Source organism: Prionailurus bengalensis, chromosome B1 (assembly GCF_016509475.1).
Source record: "Prionailurus bengalensis isolate Pbe53 chromosome B1, Fcat_Pben_1.1_paternal_pri, whole genome shotgun sequence".
Taxonomy (NCBI): Eukaryota; Metazoa; Chordata; class Mammalia; order Carnivora; family Felidae; genus Prionailurus; species Prionailurus bengalensis.
Genome location: NC_057344.1, coordinates 205163732 through 205169838, shown reverse-complemented (window position 1 = coordinate 205169838; position 6107 = coordinate 205163732).

The window sequence follows — 6107 nt, the reverse complement described above, 5'->3', positions numbered from 1 at the left end:
TGTGTGTGTGCGTGTGCGTGTATACCCTCAATAAAAACAGACGGTTTATATATATAAACATTTTATATACAAAATGTATGAACCATCTAACTAAACAACCTCACTATTGGCTGTTTCATAGAAATGTATGCAACAGTAAATAGGTTGAAACCAAAACATCTATGGCAAAAGACTGAAAGCAAAGTGGATACCAATCAAGAGGGAAATCAATGAATAAATTAAGTACCATCCATACCAGGAAGCACACACCCCCTTTGAAAAGAATGACTTAGGGCTTTATTAGTGGCCTTGAAGATGCATACAGGAATCTGTGAAAATACGATCCCATTTTTGAAACCAGTGACCAAACCTCCTCATTTATGTGCAGAAGTGTGTTATAGACACCCACCGGCACAGGTCTGGTCCCTGGGAGCCGACTCAGAGATGAAGGTTTGCATTTGGAAAGGTTATTGGGAAGCGCCCTCAGGTTCAACACGTACGGAAGGATGACCAGAGGAGAACCCAGATGCACTCACTACAAAGGCCTGCTTGGGACCTGGATGGCTATAGAGTTATCCCCCATTGGGTTAAGGGAGCTGGGCCTTTAAATCCCAGCACCAACCAGTCATTGGACTGGTCGGTCCTGGGAAAGGGGTGTGCAGCTGAGGCAGCCACCAGGAGAGGCTGTGTCGTAAGTAGCCAGCCGGCAGCACTCCCAGCAGCTGGGGCGATGACTGGCTTAGTGCTGGGGTAGGGGTCTGGGCACCTGCAGGGCTCACGGCGGTCCTACACTTCCAGGCGCTCCTGTGCACTGCTCACAGCCACTTGCTGCAGATGCACTCTGAAAGCAGCTCCATCAAGGTTCCAGTGCGCCTCTTCCTGGAGAATCTTTTATTGTTAATTTTAGTTTTTTATTGTTTAAAAAATGTTCTTATTTGAGAGAGAGAGAGAGAGAGAGAGAGCGCACGTGCATGTGCACACAAGCAGGGAGGGCAGAGAGAGAGGGAGAGAGAGAATCCCAAGCTGGGCTCGAACCCACGAACCCAGAGATCATGACCTGAGCCGAAACTGAGTCAGATGTGCAACCGAGTGAAACACCCAGGCGCCCCTTGTTTAAAACTTTTTTAAAAGTCTGTTTGTTTATTGAGAGAGAGAGAGAGAGAGGGAGAGAAGGAGAGAGAGAGAGAGCAAACTGGGGAGGGGTAGAAAGAGAGAAAGAGACAGAATCCCAAGCGGGCCCTGCACCATCAACACAGAGCCCATTTTAGAGCTCGAACTCACGAACAAGGAGATCATGACCTGGACTGAGATCAAGAGTCGAGTCGGACACTTAACCGACTACATCACCCAGGAGCCCCCTTGGGGGAAACTTTTTTATTTTATTTTATTTTTTTAGTTTATTAATTTTGAGAGAGAAAGAAAGCGAGCACAGCAGGGAGGGGCAGAGAGGAGAGACACAATCCCAAGCAGGCTCTGCGCTGTCAGCACAGAGCCGATGTGGGGCTTGAACTCATGAACCTTGAGATGGTGACCTGAGCTGAGATCAAGAGCTGGACGCTTAACCAAATGAGCCACCTAAGCACCCTGGGGGTAAACTTCCAAAAGGAAGGTTAATGGGATGGACTGCCTCCCTTGGTCAATGCGGCTGGTCTCAAAGCTACAAATATTTGTGTCCCTCCTCTCGTACACATTCTAGAGTCCCCTCACCCTGGCTTAGCACCTCTGCCGGTGTACGTAGACTACCCAATAGAGTTTCCTAAACCCTCATCCCTGAGAGGTATAAGCCCCTGGTGACCATACCCTCCTCAGGCCAGGGTCACTGAATCGGATTTAGAAAGGAGACAGAGAGGTGACTAGAGCTATCACTGGGGTACCAAGGGTAAGCTTCCCTGCCCCATCAGGTAACGGCAGCCCTGACTTCTGATGACCACGGAGCACCCAGGCGGGTACAAATTCCATTCCTTGCCTGCCAGTCTCTTGGCATGAGGATACTGAAGTGACCGGGCAGCAGCTGTAGCTGCAAATTGAATGGCATTCTTGTGCACCCTAGTGGGCTCCCTCTCTGACCGTCAAGACTGAATCTGCAGGAGCCAGAGGTGCTGAGGGCCAGACACAAATTTACTGACTAGAGCACTGGAAATGATGGTAAGGAGGACCACTCCCACGTCTACCTTTTGGTTTGGAGACCCCTGAATTATACGTACTGGGGACACTGCCCCTGGAACGCTCACTGAGGTACAGCGTGTACTTAATTGTACACACCAGGGACACTGTGCCCTGGAGGTTGCTGCTCCATGCCGGGGCCCAAGCTGTGCCTGTCACTGGCCATCCCACCCTCTGTCGGGGTGGTGTTTCTGGGTGTGTGGCTGAGGGGACACGTGGGTCCCACAGCCACGTGCCCACGGCAGCTCCCTGACTGCACGGCGGGTCTCCACGTCCAGTGAGATGCTTGTGGGACTATCAGTGGATCAAATGCTCTGAGCCGTGGGTAGCGGAGCTCACTGAGGCCCTACGCAACAGTAAAGGGAAACCCATGCCTGGAACGTGTCGATAAATCACTGCACCTTTGGGGGCACAAAGGGTTCAGCGTTGTCAACTTGGCACCAAGTGACTGTTCCCTCAAAGGATGGTATTACTGGGGACTCAGCTTTCGGTGTGTTGGAAGGCCGGACCTCAGCAGAGCCAGTACCTGGATCAGCCGCAGTGAGTGGGAGCACAGGCACCTGGGTCCACGCGTGACCTCCACCCCAGCGCACAGCCACGCCACTAAAGGGCCCCAGGTGCTTGTGCTGGGACAGCGGGTGGCAGGCCAGCGTATGTCAGCTGGTCAAGTCATTCCACCTCTTTCTTCAACACTCAGTCTCAGGGAGCTGCTCCGTGTCTGCCTTGACTGGGTCCTTTACAGGGCTTTACTCCTCAGTAGCCAATCCCATTACTAGTTAACATGCTGTGTCTTTCCCCGGCCACACTACCCAATGGTTGTCTCATCTGACCACCTGGCTGGCGCAGGTCTTACACACTCCCCTAACAGGTCCAGTGCCTCTTGGCTAGGTTGTTGACTTAATGGTCAAGGGGGAGGGAGGCAGCAGCTCCTCAGGGAGCATGTATTTTTCCAGATGCATCCTGCATTGTCTTCAGCAATGGCGGGGTGATGGGACACTAGCCCTTAACAGAGGAGCAGCCATTTCTGCAGTTCCCGGAAGCATCTGGGACTCAGGATTTGAATGTGCCAATCCGGATGTCCCCGTCCCGTACCTCAGGGCCTGGTCCCTCTTCCTCATCAAGGCCCTGACCTTGAGGTAGCACACCTCCCTGGGCAGAGAATCCAGCCTTTTCTAGAGCTCTACAAGTGTTAGGACTAAGCAATGGTCCTGTGGCTGTGAGTGATCTTTTTTAGGCTACTGGGGAAGCCCTCTGCTTACCACGGTTAGCCTTTAACTGCTGAATTAATCACCCTCAGCCTCTGTTTTTTTCCAAAGGATGTGTTATTCCTAGCCACAGCCACCACTTCCATTGTCTGCCGCTGCCTCGCACTTTGTAAATCCGCAGCACTGTCCAGGCAGCTGCAGTTGCCTGCAGTGGTGCGCCACACTGTCCCACAGCGTCCGGCCCTCACTGCCATCATCCCTCGTCCAGCTACAACTCGATGGGAGTCACCGGTGCCGATCTGAGGATGATCGAAGTCCTAAATGCCAGGTCTGCTTTCTCAGACCATTCCTAGCACCGACTGCAGCAGATCAGGGTCCCAGGAACCACACTGAGCTTTGCCCACAGGGAGCTTATGGCGGGGGGGGGGGGGAGGACTGACAGGAGGGGGGCAAAAGCGATACCCGGGCAAGAAAGGCCTCAGGCAATCCCGTTGGAAGAAGCGGGGAGAGGGCCCACACAGCACAGCACAGCCACACACGCAAGCTGCGATTAAAATCACAGAAAGAGACGGGCACAGATATAAAAGGGATATACGAAGTTATCAGCATGGGTTAGCAACGGAAGGAGGGCCACAAACAAAAACCTGAACTAAGAAAACAATGTACAGATGTATGCTACATGCCTGTGTGTATAAGCATGTAAAAAAATTTTTTTAATGTGGAATTACAGACTTTGTTTTGGTTTTGTTTTTAAAAAATTCCCTAGGGGCACCTGGGCGGCTTAGTCGGTTAAGCATCTGACTCCAGCGCGGGTCATGATCTCACGGTTCGTAACTTCGAGCCCTGCATCGGGCTCTGTGCTGACAGTTCAGAGCATGGAGCCTGCTTCGGATTCTGTCTCCCCCTCTCTCTGCCCCTCCCCTGCTCATGCTCTGTCTCTCTCTGTCTCAAAAATAAATAAAAACATTAAAACAATTATTTTTTAATTTCCTAGAGTACTACAAACAAGAGACCTCCCAAAAATATTGAGGAAAACATTGACAACATATGTAACAGAAGAGTCCTCCACATACACATATTGTCTGTAGAAAGCTCTTCCAAATCACTGAGAGATGAATTCACAGCCGAGCCCCCTGGGGGGCAGCATTTGGAGGCGAGGACACCTTGCTCTGTCTCAAAGAGCGAAAAGCACCCTATGGATAAGCCCAGGAACCTCCCAGTATGTTCTCTCAGCCGAACTGTGAAGGACTGCAAGGCAGCTTACTTCTAAAAAGAAATTTTTTTTAATGTTTATTTTTTGAGAGCGAGAGACAGAGATGAGCAGGGGAAGGGCAGAGAGAGAGAGGGAGACACAGAATCCGAAGCGGGCTCCAATCTCCGAGCTGTCAGCACAGAGCCCGATGTGGGGCTTGAACTTACAAGCTGTGAGATCACGACCTGAGCCACAGTCAGACACTTCACTGACTGAGCCACCCGGGTGCCCCAAGGCAGCTTACTTCTAAGAAGGCTTCCTGGGAGCAGAAGTATTTGGGGCAGAACTCGTAAGACGCTTTCACCAGTTGAGTGAAGGAGAGAAAAGGGTTAAGTAGAGGATGGTATTGGAAAATGTCACCTTTGGAAGTTACAGTCCCATCTGAGTGGGGGGGGGGGGTAAAGTGAGAGGGACGGTGGTGGGACACAAGACTACAAAGGGCCACTACAAAGGGACGGCAGGGGCCCCTATGGCACATGGCGTATTTGCACAGAGGAGCTCTGCAGAGGGTGAGGACAAGGGCTGAGCTAGTTCGAGCAAAGGCATGAAGGCAAGTCCAGAGTGGCAGTAAAGAAGGCCAACAGCAAGTAGGACACCACTGCATATGTCCCCAGCGAGGAGCAGTGGAGGCTGGCATGGGGGCGGTGGGGACGGAAATCCCACACCTGGCAGGGCTTGCTAAGTGACTGGATATAAGGATTTTATGTTTATTTAATAGAAATAAAATACAAAATGTTTATCCATTATACTCTTGACCAGAATGAATACAATCAAAACAGATCTACTTGGTCATTTAGTTTTATGTTATCTGTCCTTGAAATCAGACATTTCTAAAGATGGGAGCAATGCAGACACAGTTCAAATTAATGAACTGGATTTTCACAAATATTTATCTTTTGAGTCTCAAATTGTAATTAAATTAGAATGTCTGTCAAAGTTTTTGTTTTTTTTTTTACCGGAAGATACCACATTCACATCTAAGCTGTTAGAATGAAAAATAATTTGGACAAATGTGTACTAGAACATGTACCTGATTTCTATAGGTCCTTAGACAAAAGAGAGATATCTTCTAATAAACATGCTTAATCATACGCATAACCCTACACATAGCAGCAGGTCAGCCGCCAGCCCTGAAATCACCCTGCAAACTCTTCCCCCAGTATTTACCAAAGACTTTCAACGGCATTATTGAACCACCAAATGACTGTGAAAATTTAAGTCAGATGAACCCAATTTTCAATCTAGTTTAAATGCATATGGGTTGGGGCACCTGGGTGGCTGTTAGTTGAACGTCTGACTCTTGATTTTGGCTTAGGTCATTATCTCAGGGTCATGGAATTGAGCTCTGCATCGGGCTCCGTGCTAACTAAGCATGGAGCCTGCTTAAGATATTTCTTTCTCTCTCTCTCTCTCTCTCTCTCTCTCTCTCTCCCTCTCCCTCTCTCCCCCTCCCCCTCTCTCTCTCGTTAAGGTACAAAGCTAAGCTACAGTCACAAAAGACTCAACAA